The following is a 22968-nucleotide window of genomic DNA, read 5'->3' on the forward strand; positions in this document are numbered from 1 at the left end:
TCTGAAAGCAAAAATATACTTTAACTGCCTCCGTGGCCGAACGGTTACCATACCGGACTGCCACGCAGAGGTCCCCACGCAGAGGGTTCGATTCCCGGGCCGGGAGAAATATTTGTATGGCCTACATTTATTTCTCTTGTGAGTTTGGGTGTAATTTGTGGTTGTCTATGTGTGTGTCCATGGCACCCGCGACACAGGGTTTCCCTAGTGTGGGGCTATGTTGAGTGTGTGCGTTATTATTATTATTATTATTATTATACTGAGAAATATCGAATCGGCAATATGTGCGGTATATTTTAAGATCCTGGACTTCGGAGCCCCCTAAAGTGAACAATAACGATTTTGTGCAATATATATTCCTTGTTCAATAGGCGGCCCAAAGACTGTATAAAAGTAACATTTCGTTTAACTTGTTTCAGGCAATCGGTTTGGTGTGACGAGACGCGTGACATTTGCGTGACTGCGTTGATGCCGTAATGATTCTGATGACAGTCTGTTACGAATAAACTATTACTAGAGTATCATTATTGCTTAGTGACCCTTTTACAAGTCAAAGAACTGTATCTATTATTTAGAGAGGCATTTTGGTGGAATTAGTGTGAGTGTTTAAGGATTTTCATAAGGTAAGTAACATATAATAATACATATTATAAATGTAAATTAGAAATAAACTAATGTTACATAAATAGATCTGTACTATATCAGAGTATGTGAACTTAAGTATTTGTTGGCTTACTAATATTTGTGCTCTACAAACTTTACGTATCTTCTTTAGTATACTAGTGCAAACTAAAACGAATACTTGTAAAGAGTACGATGAACCCGTTCTTGGAATGATAGTATGAACTCTTTTTTAGTAATTTTATTTAGTTAGGTTGATTACTATTCAATGAGTGTGAACTAGAGACGGAGCCATGCCAACAAATTCACCATTCTCTTTTCAAGCGTCGGATATTCCATGGATATTCCTATGAATTGCGAAAACGTTGAAGTCTAAATGGAATGTTAAATAGTTGAAAAATAAAAATGTAGAAACAAAAACCAACGCCCTAGATACCAGCCTGATGCATAATAAAAGCTGATACCATGGCATTACAGCGGCAATTTATAACTGTAGGTTGAATGTAATTTTTTCTCGCAGCTTGTTGAAAATCTAAAAATATGTTTTCATCAGTGAGAACGCGTTACACGCTGGGATCGCCCAGGAAAGCAGTGCCACAAAGGTTAATGGTGCTTACGGGCACGACCTTACTTACGTAATAAGGGATTGGCGAGTTTTTATTGCAAATACACCTGATATTTCTGTCAGGTAAGGGATGTTTTCATGATATTTTTGTAATGTAACCCGCTTAATACGATACTCAAATCAGAAATTCAGTAATTGTGAATTCCTGCGCTTTTAGATTTTTTGGGATATAATTCCTCTACAGAATATTCAAATTTGTAATGTACTATGAAAGGGCTTAATTCGTATTTGTCTATAAAGGTCACGTAAAATTGTCGGACTGTGTTTAAAGTAATAATCAGACAGGTTTACGAAAGGAGCCTCCTCGCACAACGTCCTATTCCTTTACTGTATTGGTGCACCCTAGGCAAAATCGGCGAGTACCTTACGTCGATTTGCAAATAATTTTACCACAATGGCAAGCATTATAATGCATGCCATCGATACGATAATAAGAATTTGATAGTTTATTCACTTCGTAAATATTATAACATCAGGATAGAAACACACTCATGCACGATATATATTACCGTGTTTCCATTACTTTTCAACAAATATTTGGCGAATGACGTTGCTAGGAACATGATTGTTGTATTGTGCTAGTAGTTGAAAAGTTTTCACTGCATAATAGCGGAGTGAGTGCAAGTGGCGAAGGCTTTATTCAGTGTCCCGACAGGCGGAACCGGGCGCGGGTATAAATCGCACCCGCTTGAAATTACCCTCTCGCTTTATGACACAAACGAGTAAAACTTATTCACTATCTGCGTTTCATATTTCTGCAGATGTTTTTTAAAAATTCCTTTGTTAAATTATTTATTTTATTGAATATCATGATGTTTTTATTAAAATGATATTCATGTTCTTTTGTGAAAATACTCCAATAGTTTGTTATTGTTATTGATAGAAAGATCGTACAACACAAATAAAAACTCGTTCGCTCTGACCGTCCGAACCAGCATCTTTTGCCACACCGGGGCCACCGCTCTTACCAATTTGGCTGTGACGATGTGCGATCGTGTAACTGGGCACTTAAGGTATCTTCATCAGTCATTGTTACATTGTCTTAAGGTGGCTGTAACCGCGAGTCTAATCTATAAATTTCCATTCAAATTACATTTGTCTTACCTACCGCTTTTCCCGCAATCTTTACCTATACGTGATATCAGTAACATCTAATTTCCGATTAGCATATAATGGATACAGCTACTTTAATAATTATAAACGAGGAGATAATTACAACTTATAGTTATCTCCGCAGTGACATTTTCTGCCAAATGTAATAGGCACTAGGTTACTATGCGTTTTGTCTACTGTTCTACTTTACTGACGCTGTAGAAGTTTTGTATAAGAAAATATGATTTTTCAGAAGCTAAAACAAATAGTAAGACTACATATTATGATAAAATTTTGCTTCAGTGCATTGCAATGTTATTGCATTCTAAACGATTTTATTCACAAGGGAAGTTGCTTGCAGCGCGCCGTGTGACGTCAACGTCCGCTGTATTTCTTCCGTGGATAGAACAGTGTAATATTGTGACGTCATGCCTACTGAACATGCTCTCGCATAAGATGCCTTTAAAGGAAATTGAAAAAATATTTGTTGCATGTAAGAACACTACTCGGCTGCCCCAGAGCAAAACTTAGTAAGTGCTTTAGACAAAATTTTACAGGAGAGCCAAAAAAACATAAATCAAGGTGGGCAACCTTGTAAACAATTTTCCTTTTCATGTAAAAAAGTAATAGTTTAAGTAGGGTACCAATCAATGAATATATCGATATCACAAAAATTACTACAACTCATATTACATATTATCATATACTGTATATTATCATATATGTACATATACTGTAGCTGCCAGATTTAAAATACAGTATGAGCATTTGTTAGGTATTTGGTTTTATTTGACTAATTAAATTAATAAAACAACTAAGATTTTCAGTATCAGTAAAGTTATTAATTCCATTCACAAAATTAGTCTTTTGAAATTTATTTCGTGAAGCCTTCTGTAATGTGTTATGGTGGATGCTACTAATAAAATTTTGTACCTTAAGCCTATAGTTTCATAAGACTTTTTGTATACAAACTTTTGTACATGGCACCATAAAATTATAGGTCTAGAAATATTGCACATATTGTAATTGTCTCGTTTGTATCAGATATTAAAGTTTTCATTAGGCTCAATTTATGTTGCGGTGGAACGGAATGGAAGCGAATGTACATGGCATAATAAACTTTAGATAAATTGTGTAACATTCAAACTAATACGCGCCAAAATCGAGCATGCGCGAGAATTCCGCGGAAGATTTTGGCTCGTTTCTATCTAGTTTGTACGTTACACAATTGACCATAAAGTTCATTATATATGTACAATATCGTTACCATAATTAGCTTCCATTCCATTCCGCCGCAGTATAAATTGAGCCTTAAGGTTACCAGTGGATATTCTATTCTGCTATTTATTAGACGGTATACAGGTCTGATAAAATACGTTATTGCGATCCATGTCCGGTAGAAGGTTTCATTAAAACAAGTATGTCGTGTTTTTAGTCTTAAAAATAAACAGTTTCGATAAGGTGCCCAATGTTAATAAAATTACTTTTTTAATTGTTATGTACTAAACATTTTTCATGAACATCTTCAATTGTACGACACAATGTTTATTGGAGAGACTTAATCCTTAACATTGATTCCGTGGATTACTACAATAAAATAGTAGGTATTTATTTATGAATTTTTCGTTGATTCGATTCCTGGCTCATGCAAACTTTTCAACTAATCTGTGAATACTGTAATTCATATTAAGAAAAATAAATGAACGTTTCCCTTAAGTAAAATAAGCTATCTTAAGCGTTTAAGCCAGTTTCCCTTACTGTCTCATTTATTTTTTGCATTCTGTGTATTATTTTTATTGTTTTGTAAAACAGCTTGAGGTCCCTCGCCGTATCACATGTGGCTTACTAGCGTTTTGACTACTTGTGCCTTACTAAGTTTTAAGGTTTTTAAATATTTGATAAACTGTAGGATTTTGAAATGACTGTCACTGCAATTTGGCGACTCAGGGAGAAAAAATGATTTCCAAAAACATTTGTCCTTTACTACGTTGGCTCTAGGGCAGCTGTACTGTTACATGCTAAGTATGAAAGTCGATCAAAAACCAAACTTCTTTCGTACAACTGTACCTTTTTGCTTGGAGTAACTTCACTACACTCCTAGATTACGAGAACGCAATGTCGTAGGTTACGAAACTTTTTATTATGAATTTTGCCACATTAAACTGATATTGCATCTTATAAAACGGGAATGCCACACAAATCTGAATGAAATGTAAATAATGAGCCAGTGCGTTCCGTCGTAGCGGAACTATTTCAGGGCGACTCCATCACAAAACTCATTTGGCATTCAGCCACCTACAAAACCCGTGCGGATGCGAGGCAGTTTAAAATACCTGCTTTTTTCAACTGGCTGGTTTGGAGGCAGTCCCGTCCAAATTTAAGGGCCCATTTTAGTGGGTAGCACAAGTGGAAACTGCGGATGTTATATTATCAAGAAAAACGCAGTTTATGTTTTGAACTGATGAAAAATATTGGATACTTACGAAAAGCAGCCATTTTCATTTTTTCAACAAGGTAACATAACTTTATTCCCACAATTCACTGGCGCAAAGCATCGTAGATCAGGCTTTGTCATCCTAAATAAATAAGTCTTCAAAAGGGAAATACGGAGCTATAACAAGGTTCGCAACTTAGCAGTTTTTCGGCGCACAAGTCGTCAGTTTAGACGCGAAAAAATGTCTGTTGTAAATGTCTGAAGAATAATTTACTTCGTAAACAAAAAAGTTATAAATGACATTAAAATTTCCCTGTTTTTGTAAAAAGTATTTGTTTCTTGTCAAAAAGCGACGTGATAAGCCCTGACGAAGTTATTCAGTCGTGCGTAATGGGGTGGAAAAATCTTGGTGAATTTTATGAAATTGCCCAAAGATCTGTTCAAAAATATCTGGGTAATTATCGCCGAATGAAAAAGCTTAAAAATAAATGCGATCGAAGGAGTTTCACAGCATACAAGCATGAAAATCCTTGAAGTAAGTAGTGGAGAAATGTCATGTAAACTATTACATGTTTAAAGTAGGTAATAATGAACATTTTGTAACGATCAATATCTGACTGTTACTCACATTACTCAGTGACACTGTGACATTACTCTGGTTACAAAGCTAACTGAATAGTCTGCTTATCAACTTATTTTACATAATTTTGAGGGTTTCTATAATTCTCCCAACTTTACCGAAAATGCGTCTGTGTTGATTGCGCAGGAGATTCAGCGAGAATGATCAAAATAAAATAAGTTGTAGTTAAAATAAATGGTCGTGTTAAATATTTCGGTTGGCTGGGTTGGCAGTGGATGGTTCGTTAGTTCGACGGTGTTGAGCAGCGGCGGATCCGGCCGGCGGAAAAACTGGCGACGGCAAATACAAATCACGCTTCCTGCCCGTGCCCGGACGGTTTAAATAGAAAACATGTATTTTCACGTCGTCACGGAAAACATCTGTGCTTGGCATGCACTCCGGTTAGCGCGGAAAGATCGATGCTGATACATTCTGAACTTAATTGTTACGTGTTTCAATGTAAAAAAACATAGGAAATGAAACTATTTTTCCGGATTTAAATCGCGTATATTTAATTTTTTTTTTAAACAAACCAACGTTTCGGGTCCTTTACATATCCCATGGTTACGGTTGACTGAGGTGGTACAGTTATCAATCAGTTATGTCTAATATTAATGCAAACCACCTAATTTTTTCACTATAGTTACAAAAGTTATTATTTAAATACCTTAATTTTAATTTTACAAAGAAAACATTCCAATTTACGCTACATTACGTTTTACAAATTATTTTCTTGAATTAATTTTTATTAACTTCAATTTATTATTGATTAATAATAGAAATTAGTATAAATTAAAACATATTATTTAGTACTGCAGTCTTATATCTGTTTGGGATTTTTCATCACAGGAAATACTGGATCCCAAACTGGTGGTACGGAGAAACCATCTTCCCTGTTGTTTATTAGGATGTTGTAAATTAGGATGTTTTTTAATGTCAATGGCCTCTCGCAGAAAAGTGATGTAACTCATATTACTTTTTTCTTTCGTTTCATATTTCATTTAAGCACCTGAGGGTACTGGTTCGAACCCAGCAGGATCGAATGAATTTGTATATATACAATAAGATCTTGGTTATTAATAATTATAACAAATTAGTGGTGTGATTTGACACAAAAAAAATTATCTGTCATATAATAATAGAACCTCAGTATATCATATATACTGAGGATATCCCGGACATCAGTCTGTACGAGATTAGGATGGCTCTGAAACAGCTAAAAACAACAAGGCACCGGGTGAAGACGGAATTACATCCGAGCTTCTGAAAGCGGGTGGAACACCGGTACTAAGAGTCCTTCAGAGGCTTTTTAATTCAGTCTTACTCGAAGGTTCTACACCAGAAGCGTGGCGATACTCTTCTTCAAAAAGGGAGATAACATCCTATTGAAGAATTACAGGCCCATCTTGCTTCTAAGCCACGTTTATAAATTGTTTTCACGAGTCATCGCGAACTGTCTCGCGTACAGGTTCGATGACTTCCAGTCCCTCGAACAAGCCGGTTTCCGAAAGGGCTTCAGTACCATAGACCACATCCACATGCTGCGGCAGGTTATATAGAAGACGAGGACTATAACCTGCCATTATGCTTAGCGTTTGTGGACTAAGAGAAAGCCTTTGATTCGATCGAGATTTGGGCGGTGCTACAGTCTCTACAATGGTGCCACATTGACTATCGATATATCAAAGTATTGAAGTGTTTGTACAGAAACGCCACTATGTCAGTCCGACTCCAGGACCAGTGCACAAGGCCTATCCAATTGCAAAGAGGAGTGCGACAGGGAAACGTCATTTCTCCGAAACTGTTCACCACTGCATGGGAAGATGCCTTCAAGTTACTGCACTGGAAAGGACTCGGCATCAACATCAATGGCGAGTACACACACTTACCTTCGATTTGCAGAAGATATCGTGGTCATGGCAGAATCGTTGGAAGAGCTTGGGACCATGCTCGGTGACTTTAATAGTTTCCCAGCAGGTGGGTCTAAAAATGAACATGGAGAAGACGAAACGTATGTCGAATGCCCATGTCGTACCCACCCCTATAACAGTGGGAACCTCTATTCTCGAGGTTGTTGACAAGTATGTCTACCTCGGACAAACCGTCCAATTAGGCAGGGCCAACTTCGAGAAAGAGGTGAATCGTCGAATCCGACTCGGTTGGGTAGCTTTTGGAAAGCTCCGGGACGTCTTCTCGTCCGCAATACCACAGTCCCTGAAGACAAAAGTCTTCGAACAGTGCGTGACATGACAAGCAAATGACTCCACTCCACCTGATGTTAAGTGGAAAGTGGTATCCAAACGCGAAGGAACCTAGTGCAGCGATGAAATCCTCACTGCACTAGCCACCTCCACCCTGCCTGCCTACAATATGCCTCTTCACGCCTCGTTTGAAGGACCCCATATCATAAGAGGGAGGGAAGACATGTGCCGGAAGGGAGTTCCATTTGTCAACCGTGCGGCAGAGAAAGGAGCCACCGAACCTTTTAGTACGCGATGGAATTCGGCAGGTAGTGAAACGGTGACTACGAAGGCCAGCACGCGTGCTTCTGAGCAGGAACGGGGAAGGGGGGATGAGGTTGAACAGCTCTTCAGAGCACTCACCATGGTACATGCGGTAAAAGGCGCTAAGCGATGCAACATCTCTACGCAGTTGCAGAGGTTCAAGGCGTGATGAGACCTCTTCGTCGCCTATAATTCGAGCCGCACGACGCTGTAATTTATCCAAGGCATCGAGTAGGTACTTGGCGGAGCCGTCCCACAAGTGCGAACAATACTCAACGCAAGACCGGACCTGTGTTTTGTACAGCAGGCATAACTGGTCCGGCGTGAAAAAACGTCGCACCTTGTTCAGGACTCCGAGTTTGCGTGAGGCTGTTTTGATCACAGATTCGATGTAGCTCCTTGGATTCAAATCACAGCAGATTTCCATAACGAGCAAGGTAAAACTGCTCTGAGGTGAAAGTGCTGTGCTCATCAGAGAAGGCATGGGAAGGAACGGCGACAATTTTGTTGTTAACGCGCAAACCTGTGTTTTCTTGGCGTTGAACTCAACAAGATTACTAGATCCCCATGCAGAGATGAGGTCCAATATTCTATTGAGCTCAACGACAAGATCAGATCGCTCTCTGTCAGTATCGGCGCGCCCAGCTGCGGGGAATCCGTGATATCCCCCATGAACAGTGCTATCATCTGCATAACAATGAATATTCCCAAGTGGAAGCATATCATTGATATGCAGAAGGAAAAGCGTGGGAGATAGGACGGATCCCTGCGGTACGCCGGCGTTCACATTCACGAACCTCGAAATGCTACCGTCAGAAACGACGCGAATTCTCCGCTCACGAAGGAAATCGGCAATCCAGCTGCATAACTGGGCTGGCAAACCGTACGCCGGGAGCTTGGAGAGAAGAGCTTTGTGCCAGACCCGATCGAACGCTTTGGCTATATCGAGGCTAACAGCCAACGACTCGCCACGTTTGTCTATAGCCTCACCCCAAATATGCGATAAGTACGCTAGAAGGTCACCCGTTGATCGTTTCGGACGAAACCCATACTGCCGATCATTAATTATGGAGTGATCTTCTAGGTATTGGGTCAGTTGTTTGTTAAGGATCCGCTCTAAAACCTTGCATATTATGGAAGTAATGGCTATGGGACGGTAATTATGCGGGTCTGATCGGTCGCCTTTTTTGGGAACTGGTTGCACATTAGCCTCTCTCCAAGAGTCCGGCACACGACCTGAAGAGAGCGACAGACGATACAGTCGCGTTAGCACGGGGGTCAACTCAGCTGCGCAGTTCCTAAGTACAATCGCTGAGATACCATCGAGACAGGAGTTAGCCGCAAACAGATTTGCCAAGAGGTCGGCTTTATCTTGCGGTTTGTGGGCTAGATTGCCATCATAATATCTCAGCGGGGGCAGCGAGGGCTGGCAGAAGTTCGACGCAACAGCTCTGGCCAGACGCCAGTAGCTACGACTACCAGTGGGATGCGTCAGGAGTTCTTGGCCAACTCGTGCGACGCGCTGAGCATCCGCTCTGATGTACGCTCTTTTGCAAGACCTGGTGGCATTATTGTAGGCTGTTTTAAGTGAGTTCGTATTGGGATCGTCTGAAGCTAGACCCCTGATCCAAGCGCGGTGTGCAGTCTGTTTGTTCTCAACAGCCACAGCACACTCGCGGTTGAACCAGCGGTTGCGCCTCCCTTTACTGACGAGATCCGAATGCGGGATGTAGTATTCCATCCCGATTAAGATCTCATCAGCAACGGCAGTCGCGCTAGCTGTTGGATCCACCTCACTAAAACAGCGCTGCCGCCAGGGAACGGATGCAAAATAGTCCCGCATACTGTCCCAATCTGCCGACGCATAATGCCAGATGCGGCGTTTAGCCACAGTAGGTGGTGGTGGCAGTAACGTTGCCACTTTAGTGGATATCAAGCAGTGATCCGAAGTGCCCAGAGGGGCTTGGACCTCCACCCGATATCCAGCCGGGCGAGACGTCAGCAGAAGGTCCAACAAAGAGGGCGCGTCACCAACCCTATCTGAAATCCGGGTGGGCTGGTTTACCAGTTGGGTTAAATCGTGTGTGAGAGCGAATGTGTGGGCAGTTCTTCCAGCATGGTCAGTTTTAGAGGAACTTAACCACGACTCGTGGTGAGCATTGAAGTCCCCTAAAAACACCAATTCCGCTGTAGGAAACTGCGCCTGCGCGTCATCTGCCGCCCGAGTAAGGTGGTCTATGAGACGAGTTGTCTCCATGTCGCCGTGGTGGGATCTGTAGAGGCACATGTAGACACGGCAATGACTACCCAGGTCAACATGTACCCCAAGGATGGAGAAGGAGGGGTCCTCCAAATGACGCAGACGGCGACAGCAAACATCTGCCCGGACAAACAAGCAGACCCCAGCTTTCGCTTTGAAGGACTCTTCAAGCATATAGCCAGGGTAAATCAAGTAGCTGCTGTCAGCCGGGCAGAGTATTTGCGTCTCCGTAAGGAACAGCATTTCTGGTCGAGCCGTCTCAAGATGTTGGTGGACGGCGTGGATGTTACTGTGGAGTCCTCGAATGTTCGTGAACTCCACCTTAAAGAGCGCTTTAGTGGTGGGGGTGTGCACCGCTGTACGACCGAAATTTGTACTTTGCGCTAACATGTTGGAGGGAAAAAGAGGCGTGAAGCGAGAAAACAGTGCCGCGACACAAGCGGTCAAATCGCGGGGCCTGCTTCCCCAGAGACTTGCCTACAGACAAGTGGCGCTGATCCGCCGGACGGAAGGGCCCCCGAACCCCCCCGGGAATGGCCGCCGGGACCCCACCTCCCGGTCACCAACCGGCACGACGAACCACACCGAGATTATGCGCGGCATGGTGAGGCAGCCTCACGAGCTGGTTAAGCACGCTTGGGCCCCTGTACTGTACCGCGGGCGGCCAGCGGAACAACCGTTTCTACGGGTCTCCCTGGCCGGCGGGTCAATGCAGTTGTCCTGGCACTGGTTCGGCGGAAGCCTCCACAGACCACAAATGTCGCGGCAGCGTTGCCTCGGGCTCTGGTTGTACGCTGACTGATCCCGGAACGCATCCGACTAGCGAACACTTGGCGGGTTTTCCATCATGCGCACGGTAGTCACTAACCAGGCGGGTTTTCAAGCCCTACCACCAGTGGAGCAGTTGGTTGCTCAATATCCCTTAGTCGCCTATTACGACACCCACGGGAAGAGAGGGGCGGTGAATTGTATTCTAATCCGTCACCGCACGGGTTAAAACGGCTCAGAGACGTGGTCACTTACTATGGGCCTCATAAAAAAGCTCAAAATCACTCAACGAGCTATGGAGCGAGCAATACTCGGCATTTCTCTACGCGATCGAATCCGAAATGAGGAGATACGTATAAGAACGAAAGTCACCGACATAGCTCGAAGGATTAGCAAGTTGAAGTGGCAGTGGGCAGGGCAAATAGCTCGTAGAACTGACGGCCGTTGGGGCAGAAAGGGTCTTGAATGGAGACCACGAACCGGAAGACGTTCAGTGGGACGGTCCCCTACTAGATGGACGGATGACCTGGTAAGGGCGGCGGGTAACCGATAGATGCACGTCGCGTCCGATCGGCTGGTCTGGAAATATTTGGGGGAGGCAGTTGTTCAGCAGTGCACATCTTCCGGCTGACACGATGATGATTATGATAATAATAGAATATCATTGTAGTGAAACATGATGAAATTTAATGAACTTACAAAAAGCCTTAATTATTGTTTGTACTTTATCCTTGGCTGAAAATAAAATTCTCATTGTATTATGTATATCCACGTTGCGTCACATGTCGCGGTCCATCCGTGTAAATAAATAAATAGTTATCATATTATTATGTATGTTAGTCTATAAGGTATGTGTTTTATGGGTCTTTTGTAACATGAAAATAAATAAATAAAACAAATTATGTTCGAAAGCAAAAACACATTATATTTCGATTTTATTTTTTCAATTCAGTACTTGAATGAATGATCTGATTGAAAAACAAATAAGGCGCGTGCGTGAGTTTTCATTATGGTTTCTAAATGGAAAAACTGTGTACGGATTGTGTCATCGCATATTCATGGGGCATTTTCGTGAGTCGACCTCTCAAGATTTACGCACCGACAGAGTAAACAACGTCTAATGGAGGGATTTCCAGGAGGTTACGTGACGTTTACAAAATAAACAAACCCTTCTGGTAATTTATTAATTATGCATTAATGGAACACTATTATTATGACATCCATCAAGCGGAGGTTTGCGTTTTAATCCACCGAACGTGAACGTGTCATTTGATTACCATACGAATGGGTATTCGTTGAAAGGCCAAAAATAAAGTTCCATGAATTTTAAGTTAATTTGTCTCACATTGTGATATAATACCAAGTGACAGGACGAACACGTCGTTCGCCTGGTGGTAAGCGACACGGCTATCCATAACAGTTGCAGTGCCACTCAGAGCTTTAACTGACAAAGATCTGAGGGGTACTGCCACAGCGTCTGTGAGACATAAGTTGACAGGTCCCATGTGCTTGTCTTTACCACCAGTACCTTTACCCTTTAAAACAAAAATACGGTAATGCTCGCATTTGCGCTTGGCGGCAAAATTAGGTAAGGTGGCAGTATTTTCCTGGACGAACTCTTTCACAATGAGCTCTACTGCTACTTGAAGTAAGTCGTTAATAAAAAGACTGGCTATCTAAGCTAACGAATGTTTTGTATGTTTGTTTCGCATGCATTCCATTATTATTCATGCGTTTGTGACAACATTTTCTTAAGGTGAAGTGAGACCCGAAATAGACGTTTTGACGTATTGCGACCATACGGAAAATCGGTTTTTCGACATTAAAAAACACAAATTCAACTTGTGTTTTGAATGATAATTTAAAAATAAATACCGTTACTGAACACGATTGACTCAACTTCGCCCTGAAAATAAAAGGCGCAAAGTTCCTCAAAATGTTGTTTCTTTATTATGTTCACTTACGGAAAAATCAGTTTCATTCAATAATCATTACAGATATTTCAATGGAATTTTCTCTGCCGTGTTCCGTAATATATATACGCCATGAGACTATGAACTTATTTTACAGTAAGAGAGTATATTTTATTTCTAAAAAGCAAATAGTATACATATTGCCATAAGTAACTGTTCCCACATTCGCAAAAATATAGGTATAGTATAGATAATAATAGTATATCTTATTGCTGACCACGGGTATCCTCTAAGAAAAAAATTAAGGCCATAAGGCCAAGATTAAAACACAAACATATTTTTTTTTCAGTGGCATATTCAAAGTCAAAGTCAAAAATAATTTTTGTTTTATAGATAAGCAAATTATACTTGAAATCGTCATATTGATTAAATTGTACTGTTCATTCGTAAGGCTAATTTCCATGAGTAGATTCGGCAAGAAACTCTAGCTCTTTATAAATAAACTTATACACATTTAGCATTTACGATATTTATTTCCAACATAATAGATTTAAACCTAGCTCTTGTATATGTAACAGCTAGGCGGGTCAGTATCATGGATTTTTATAACAGAAGCTGTATAAAGGATAAAGTTTTTATTTCGCTATAATTTTAAACCTCATGAATGGAAAATTTTGAATATATCAACCGGAATCTTATTATAGAAACGTTAAGGTACATTGTCCATATTTGTGTCGAGATCTGCTAGTGTATTTCTATTCCTCTTAGTAATGTTATGCCTGTCACTATTTTTCTGTTTTTCATAAAACAATTACAATTCTTCTTAACATAAATGACATTTTTACGAGTACGAGTGTACGAGTTAATTTCTTTAAACTTTTACCTCAAAGACATTCTGGGGCCCGGTTTGTAAATTGTCCTAATCACACGTTTCTGCAGGATACACACAGAATCTGTATTCTGTTAATATCAGAGGCATTACCCCAAAACAAAATGCATGTCGTTAAACTGTGAAAGTAGCTAAAGTAAACCAATCTAGCGGTTTCGTCGTCTGAAAGTTTTCGTATTTTTTAAGCGCGTACACTGCAAATTAGTAACTTATATTTTATGGACCTCATTGCATTGCAACGCATAAGTACAGCTAGCATGTAATAAGAAAAAAAGCCGTCATTTGCTTATCTACTACAGTACAGATGTTTGCCCACCAATTGCGAACTAGAAAAGTTTCCTGCAAAGAGAAAAATATTTTCAGTCGAAGGTGCTAGTTAAGGTGTATCTGCTTCTGGAAAGAAATGAAGTTTAAACAGAGCGTGCACGTTAGTATTCAGAAGTCACGGCTTATTTTCAAGTTTCAAAACAAGGTGCTGGCTGGTATCTGCAGTTGTTGTAAGCGTCGTAGCTAATTATGGAAATGAGGCATCGGTTAAAAATGTATGCTCTTTTCTGCATATTTTTCTCGAATGGCCAATGAAAATATTAATTAGGTCAATTGATAAAGCCCGTAGTGAAGAGATAAGGTATAAAAGATCCAACCGTCCATAATGAAATAACTTTATTAAAAAATTAGGCCAAGGAATTTTTTAACGAAGTTAATTATTTACAGACTTGCCCTAACTTTTGAGGAACTCGATAAAGTATTTCAGAACACAAATGAATTACGATTTAATAGTGTATTTTTGGCACGACTGCTTTTACTCGAATTTAAATCTTAACAATGTTTCAAAAAATTTAATTTTAGAAGGTGCCGAATGAATCCTACGATATGAATCAAAGAATTTAAATTAATATACGCCATTTGACGGAAATTAATTAAATACGTGGCTTTAGGTGATCGTAAAACTCCATTAACCGTTTGAGATCCATTTAAGATCTTGATCTTTACTTAAGAGTTTAATGTTCGAGATATTGTCTATTGTATAAGATGATTACATATTAGGTGGCAGTAGTAGCAATGTGGGGGGAAAGTGGGGGTATCACCGGTGTTTGCTGCCATCGCGGTCAATGACTCTTCCACCATTGCCATTTGACATGAAAGAATTCAAACGATAAACATGCCAGTTTTGCTTCAAATGTTCCCTCTATACGGATATTGCGCGTTCTTTCTTTGACAGAGCATTGAATCGACTGCTGAAACCGTTTGCAACTTTTGTTAGGAGATTTATTGATATTGGGCATTACATATTTTATGGTGATAACGTAAATAACGTTACGATAAATGACGACGGATCGACTTTTGTTAGTTTTATTTGTGGACGTAATGTTGTGGAGATGCTATTTATTGAAATAAGTATAATAAAAGTGGATTGGGCATTCGTATTAATATTATTGATTACTTATCGGCTTTTTAATACTCTGAGTTAATCAATATTATTGTAACAAATAACTTTTGTCGCCAAGTGTCATCTGTAGAAATCTATTAGCATTTTTACATAGTACGAACATGTAGAGCCCGCCTCAGATTAAATCGTAGAGTAAATTACTAAAATTCTAACAACCTTGTAGGATTGTATTACTAACATCATAAACAACAAATTTTGTTCTATGATATTGAATAATTCATCAGATTCTACTTTCGTATAAAAATAAAATTATTTAAATAGATCGTCCTAAACGGCGACAACTCTGTGCGGTAGTATGACGAAAGAAAACACGCGAGAGGCGCTGCTGAATACAGATCTAAAATACTATTAAATGTAGACCTAAAAAGTGCCACATATTACAACAAAAGGTAATTTTTTTATAAATTATATGTTTAATAAAAAGTCACCGAACTTAAGTTGTTGTTTATGATGTTAGTAATATAATCCTGCGAGATTGTTAGTATTTTACAAATATCCCTCTATATGTAGTAAAAAATCGTAGTGAGATTATTTTACTACCTATGCGATTATTTAAATGAAAAATTTCTACTGAACTGATTACTGACAACAATGTTTCAATTTCGTATTTCATATATTCCATATTTTTCTTGTAACAAAAAAGAGATTAGGTTTTTTTTATGTATATTGAATGAAATATATTTATACTTCTTACCTTTATTAAAATGAGAATTGAACACTTGTTTCTTTTTTGTAAAATATCCATCATCTTAAACAGGGTTAAGGTTACATCTAGGTGGGGTTTGTACGGATAAGTGGTAAAAATTTAAAACCATTACAGTTTCCTTATATTGTTTTTTCAACGGTCGGTCTGTATATTAATTTTTTTACTCGCTGTGATATTTGTTGCAAAAACATATATTTATGCTGAGAAACAGACACGAACACGTTTACTTATTTATTTATGTATTAGATTTTCTTTTCTTTTTTAGAGCTTTGAATCACAAAGATCTGAGGGGCATTGCCACTGCGCTCGTCACGTTTAGACATAAGGTAACAAGTCCCATGTGCTTGTAATTTCACGAGCACCCTTACCCTTTAAAACCGAAACGTAGTAATGCTCACATTACTGCTTGGCGGCAGAAATAGGCAAGGTGGCAGTACTTCCCTCGACGAACTCTTTCACAAGGAGCTCTATTGCTACTAAAATGAATGTATGTACCTCCTTGTGGTTTTTGTAATAAGATTTATAATGGACTTGATAATAGCTTTTTTGATGTTACATAATTTTGATAATATGAAGTAGCTCTAATTGCATACAAATTAAAGTTGAAATCGAATTTGATTGAGCTAAACAATTAAGGAGCTATAAAAGTAATCATAGGTGTATTCGTAATGCTCATGAGCGGTAAATGTTTTCGCCAGTAAAATTTAATAGTTACGTATTACGAAAAAATTTCGAAGTATCAAAGAAATATATCAACGGAAATGTCAGATATGATACAAGCAAGAATATGTCTGGAACGCTAATTACTTATGGCTCACTCGATCGACAATATAATCTAGCAGCAATCATGCTATAGCACAGTAAACATGGGCATTATTTCTGAACGATGAACCAATTAGCTATCAATTTGAGTTATAATTAATTAGCTTTTAAATTGGTCTGTTCGAGAAGGTAATTTTAAAATAGATTTGTCAAACGTACAGAGTTTTGTTGGTCTGTCGTACAGAGTCTCAATTAGCCTATACGCGATGCCAATTGCCGAATGAAATACATTTGAGGTTGATAATTTATTAAAGTTAATTAAACATCAAGGGAATGAAAGACTTGGAAACACAAACAGAAAAATATTTTTTATTATTTTTTTATTTCATTATGGATAAATCATCTTTATATTTCGGTATTATATACAAAACGTATATAACAAGTACAAAAACGCTTTAAATAGGAACTTTTCGCCCCCCTATTCCGTTCTCCGTCCCCCTAGTATTCAGCTTATTTGGTGTACTTTATCTAAACTAGATACTGCATTGTATTACAAACGTTTAAAAAAGCAGATTTTTTTATGTTGCGTCCTTTTGTCAGAATAACACGATATACGAGAACAGACAATAATAAGTAATTAGTCACGGAATAATGATTTTGAACTTTATTAATGATTGATGTACAGATTGTAAGCAAAGGTTAAGTTCATTTGTCAATATAGAACTTTGTTTTGTAAATCAAAATAAAACAAATTTAGATTGTGACTTGTGTCGCTGGCATTGGGCCGTTTTTTTTTCAAAAATTCGGCTGGAAATGTGGTTCGGCCAATGGATTACGCTATCGAGAGATGTTAACAACTAATTTTGGCCTATTAGTGATGATGTGGATATCAACAAGACGGTGCCATAAGTCACACAGCCACCGTAACAATGAATTTATTGCAAACCAAATTTCCCGATCGCATAATTTCACGAAATTCAGCCGTTAAGTGGCCAACGCGAACATGTGATTTAATACCGCTGGATTATTTTTTGTGGGGTTATATTAAAGATAGAGTCTATACGCAGCCAATCGAATCGATTGCAGCCTTAAAACTCAAAATTCGTGAAGTGATTAACGAAATAGACCCACCGTTTTGTCAAAAACTGATTAAAAACTTTGATGAAAGAATCGACATCTGTAACTGTGGTCGTGGTGGACATTTATCAGATAACATTTTTCAATCATGATTGCCAAACCTTACTTTTTTTAATACAATAAAAATTTGAATCATTGTCATTTAAATTTATTGTTTTATTTTGATTTACAAAAGAAAGTTTGTGTTGGAAAACCCTATATAACATAGCACAATATTAGGGAGGTACAGGAGGCTTAAGAAGTTGTCTCCTTGCCAGCAACGCGTTTGTGATTACTCGTAGTATCGTAAGGCTGACTACATAAGGTGCCGCAACAACAACAGCACTTACATTTTTATATACGCACCGCGGTTACTTGATACATACGATTGTACGATTTTGATTGGTTACGCCGTATGGGTTGCAGTCACGCTCGTAGTCAGTCTAAGGGTCGTATTCTAGAAGTCTACTCAATGCTCAAGTCAGGACTTGAATATGATATAAAGCACTAGAAATCATACTGAAGTCTTTGCCATTAGGCTCGTATTTCCAGTGCTTTTAATCATACTCAAGTATTTGAGCATTGACTTGAGTTCTGGAATACGACCCCATATGTCCATAGAAGGGGTTGCCACTTTCCATCAAGTGAAAAATTTAAATGTTTGGTGAATTTTAATTCGGCTTTGGCGGCCCATGCGCTTTAGTACTGTGGGCACAAAATGAGGCGATCTCGGGTTCGGTTACCGGTACCAATTTGGGAAATAAACTTTACGAATTCATTCTGATCTGAGTGTTCTGAGTGTTGATTTGACAGTTAACTTGTAAAAGTCAATGAGCTTTTTTATTTGAGGTCGTATGTTATGAAAAAAGGTTACATTTTTTGATATTCATAAAAAGTTTTTTTCATTTATTCTTCCGCTATGAACAATATCCAAGCCTATTTTAATGTTAACGTTCGAACTGAATAAATAAATTCTATTGTTTTCGTGAATTTAAGATGAATGTTTTAAGTTACTCTGGTTTTGTATTCCAATTTGCAACAACTTTCTTGAGAATTTGTTACTGAATACCGAACAACAATTACAGTTTTGTTGTACTAAATACATCATGATTGAAATGTTCAACCTTTTCTTTATTATGTAAATAATAACTGGTTGCATTAGGAGAGCATTGAGCCCGTGTTCCAATAGTGGTTTGGTCCCACTATTGCGTGCGTTGCCTTGGTGTTTGCGGTGCGTTGGTAAAAAACTGTACAAATTGTATTTAGTCCACGATTTGAGCAGGCTTTATATCAGTAAACAAGTTAGGTAGCTGCGGCATACAAGTCAATGACCAGATGAAGCAAGTTGTCCACTTTGTCGTACGTCTATGGCAGCATCTCGTAAACTACTGCAGTAAAATATTTAAAGCTACGACCGCTACACCGAGCGTAGTAAAACTAAGAAATAAAGCTCGAGCTCACTTTTATTGGTTTGTGTAACTCAAAATACTAATAACGCATACTTTTTGAGCTAATTCTTGTGATACTTTCATATCTTGCTGAAATAGCAAAAATACATTATAAGGTAGTATTCATTAGAAGTGAATATGTTGTTTACACGTGCGAATATCCTATAAACAAAACACTGTCACACACAACTAACCCGGAAAAGAAACCGAATGTATCGATTTCTACTTGATTATTTTCATATGAGGTGCTCCATTTCAGACTTTTACGACTGTATATGTCTTCTGAGAGCGATAACTTAGTCATTTTATGTTCACCCCTTCTTGCTCCGTGTACTTACTTCGGGAAGTTCAGCGTGCGAGTCCCTGAGGAGAGTCATAAACACGCATATGCTTTTCCATCTTCCATTTAGATACGTTCTTCTTCTTTTTTTAATAATAAATTCTTTCATTAGCCGAAATAAAAGAAAAGATGCCGTTTTATTATGTGCTTTTACATTATGATACTGAAATTCTCCCGCTGTTTTCTTATCTTATGACTTATGCGAAATAAGATTTGTATTATTCTTACATTCTTTTTGTTAAATAAGGCTAAAACTTGAAGCTTCTTAGCTCATGACGACCTTCTAAGCCTCAAATAACGGTTAGTCCAAAGTTTCTACGAATCGAAGAGTACGCAACACAAATAAGTGTGTTAAGTGAAATATAAAAAGAAAAGAAAAGACGAGAACAAATAGCAGGTCGGGTTATATCGTAAGAGGAATCAAATCGGTCGCGCGTCGCACTTTATAGTTTTAATATCACCGGGTTGAGGTTGGCGAGTTATACTAGAAACGCGCTTTCCCTACAAATGTGTCTCTTTCGCCACCACTTCTGAACATGTGCACGGAACGAACAGAAGTTGTACGGGTTAATATACTAACCGAGCGTTCGCCGCTATGGTTTCAATATCGGAGTGTTTTCATTACAAACATGTTATTACGACTCTCTAGCGCTAGAGAAATTGATTAAGCTGCGACTATAAATAAAGCGGCAAGTAAATTACGTTTACACGGCTGAATGTAAAAAAGACAACAAACAGCGTTACCTCTGTCAAAATTGTGCCTCGAATGTTCGTTTAAAATAAACATTTGAAGCCTTCTCGTGTTAATGTAAAAAGACTCTGGCTCACGGCTTAGGCAGGCGGGCGTAAGTTATTTTCTTTTTATATTTTCCTTGAGTCGCCCGGGGCGCTCTCTCCCGGGGCAGATAATTTCGTACAAGCTACGTGCTGCGTCCTTCGCTGTCGTAGCCAGTTGGCCTGATTGCCTTCGAAGCCTCAACGCAACTAAAACATATTACACACGCACCTCGACCAAAGAGTATCGCGTTTACGAAGTCATAAGTATTTATTATTTTAATCAGGTAATACGAATTCAGCGCGTATTGCTTTCATATTGAGTTATCTAATACCCTGGGCACGAATAGACTGAAATTCTGTGATTAGGACCTGACAATTTTGGTAAAGCTTAATTTTATGTTTACGAGTTTACGTGTCCTGAAAGTTAGTGGACTTTCTATAGAGTGAAATCTTAACTTCATTTAGAAGAAAGTGCTTTGGTGGTTTAATATTATGGCAAAATGTGGCGATGTTTGTGATTGTTGAACTAAGGTGGAAAATGACTGCTATGTAAGTGTGTTAAAAAACTTCAAAGTTTAAAGTAAATTTGTAGATAATAAAAACAGAGTGCCACAGGGCACTTAGTGCGAGATTGACTTGTTTGAGTCGTATGTGGAAGCTGCTTTAAGGAATGTCTAGAATAAAAATCTAGAAATATTCTTGACCTTGGCAGATTTTTCTTGAACTGTGCGAATACTTTGTTTTTAAGACATCATGTATTTACAAACACCTGGTAATGAATGACAGTTCTCTTTGATTTATAAAATTTCGTAATTACAAATTTTGTTAATTTAAACTCTATTTAGTTAATGAGAGTTTGTTATTTCATTGTTATGTAATTCTTGTAGGTAATAACACTTCGTGCTTGTTCATACAAAACTAATTAAATAAAATGAATTTGAATGGTTATTAATTTAATAGGCAACCTTATAGTGGAGACAACTGTCGGTTTGGGTTACATTGGGCACACGTCTATCAATAAAATAGGGCGTAAGGTGATGGGACGTGAGGTTCGCCCTAGATCCGGTCTTTTTATGGCAGGACCATATCGCCTCTCTCATCTAACTCGAAACCTTTGATCGTAGATCACGCGCAGATGAAAGGATTTCTGCGAAAAAAACTTGACCTAATTTTGTGACATAAAATTCAGAAAATTAGTAGTAGTAGTTTTGATCAGTCATAATTTAAATTTTGACGATCGATTTCAGCGTAACTATTATAAACGTCTTTATAAGAAATATACCTACACTAATTCAAGGTACAAGGAACATAAATATGGAGATTTGTTAGAAATAGTTTCAGTACATTATCTATGTATTTTCTTATCGAGAAATACTGTTCGGAATACGTAAGTTAAATCAAAAATATGTTTTGTTTTCGGTCAAACTGAACAAAACAAATAAGTATTTCGAAGGCTGTGGGGAATCTATAACTCAATGGTAAGTTTTCCGAAGTTTCTCAACTCGTAGGTACCACGGCGAGGCGAATTCCAAACTGCTCCGTTGCTCTGTAGTTACCTGTAAACAAAAACATTTGGTACATTTGTAAAAATGACACGTACCAATGAGATTATAATATAGCACAAAATATAATATTTTAACATGGTACACTTGGACTATGCGGTAAAATATCTACTTTATTAAAGAAACGTTTTGAAAAGTGTATTATTTCTCAAATTATGTTTTGTTAATTATATTCAGTTATGAATCGAACTTAAAAGTTCTAACGTGTGTTTAATAAGTTTTTTGGTTAATTGAATTTCTTTTATTGGTTAATTTAAGTGTTTGTTTCTTAATTAATTAATTATTCATTTATAAGCAGTAGAGCTCCTTGTGAAAGAGTTCGTCCAGGAAAGTATTGTCACCTTACTAAAGTTATTTCTGCCACCAAACAGTAATATGAGCGTTAATGCGTTCCGATTTTGATGGGACTTGTCAACTTATGTCTTAGGATGACGGGCGCGAAAGTAAACCCACTGTGGCACTGCAACTAGTGGCAGTAGAGCTTTCTTGTGAAAGAATTCGTCCAGGAAAGCACTGCCATCTTATCTATTTCTGCCGGCAAGCAGTAATGTCAGCATTACTGTGTTCCGGTTTAAAAGGTAAGGGTGCTGGTGAAATTACAGGCACATGGGACTTGTCAATTTTATCTCAGGGTGACGGGCGCAGTGGCAGTGCTCCTGAGATCTTTGCGATTGATCGCTCTGATTGGCGCCGCAACTGTTATGGACAGGCGTGTAGCTTACCATCAGACGCAGGACTTGTTCGATCCTTCACTTAATATTAAAAAAAAAACTGTTATGGACAGGCGTGTCGCTAACCATTAGGCACACGATTTGTTCGTCCTGTCATTTGGTATCATAAAAAATTCCCGTTATTCGTTTTGGTTTAAATGCATTCCATTTAATTTACTTGTAGCTAAATTTTGTTCCTTAAAATAGTAATTATTTCACGGTAGATACTTACTAGAACTTTTCCTTTCAAGCAGATTATGCGCCTACGGGTCACAGTACGCCTAATACTTCACGAACAACCGTTGGTGACTTCTATATTTTAAAATAATGAGCTTTATTCATTTTGTTCACCTGTGTTGTAGGTACTATATA

At 38.5% G+C, this 22968-nt stretch overlaps 1 protein-coding gene across 1 annotated transcript in view; it reads left to right on the forward strand.

Moving 5' to 3' along the window:
• Nucleotides 1–538: 538 nt before the first annotated feature.
• The window catches only part of LOC113235395, a 135837-nt gene continuing 113407 nt past the window's right edge, over nucleotides 539–22968 (forward strand). The window contains exon 1 of the mRNA XM_026471074.1: nucleotides 539–623. The gene's annotated coding sequence lies outside the window, so the exon portion shown is untranslated. The remainder of the gene's footprint in view (nucleotides 624–22968) is intronic.

This window comes from Hyposmocoma kahamanoa, unplaced genomic scaffold (genome assembly GCF_003589595.1).
Source record: "Hyposmocoma kahamanoa isolate Upper Pololo Valley unplaced genomic scaffold, ASM358959v1 87, whole genome shotgun sequence".
NCBI lineage: Eukaryota > Metazoa > Arthropoda > Insecta > Lepidoptera > Cosmopterigidae > Hyposmocoma > Hyposmocoma kahamanoa.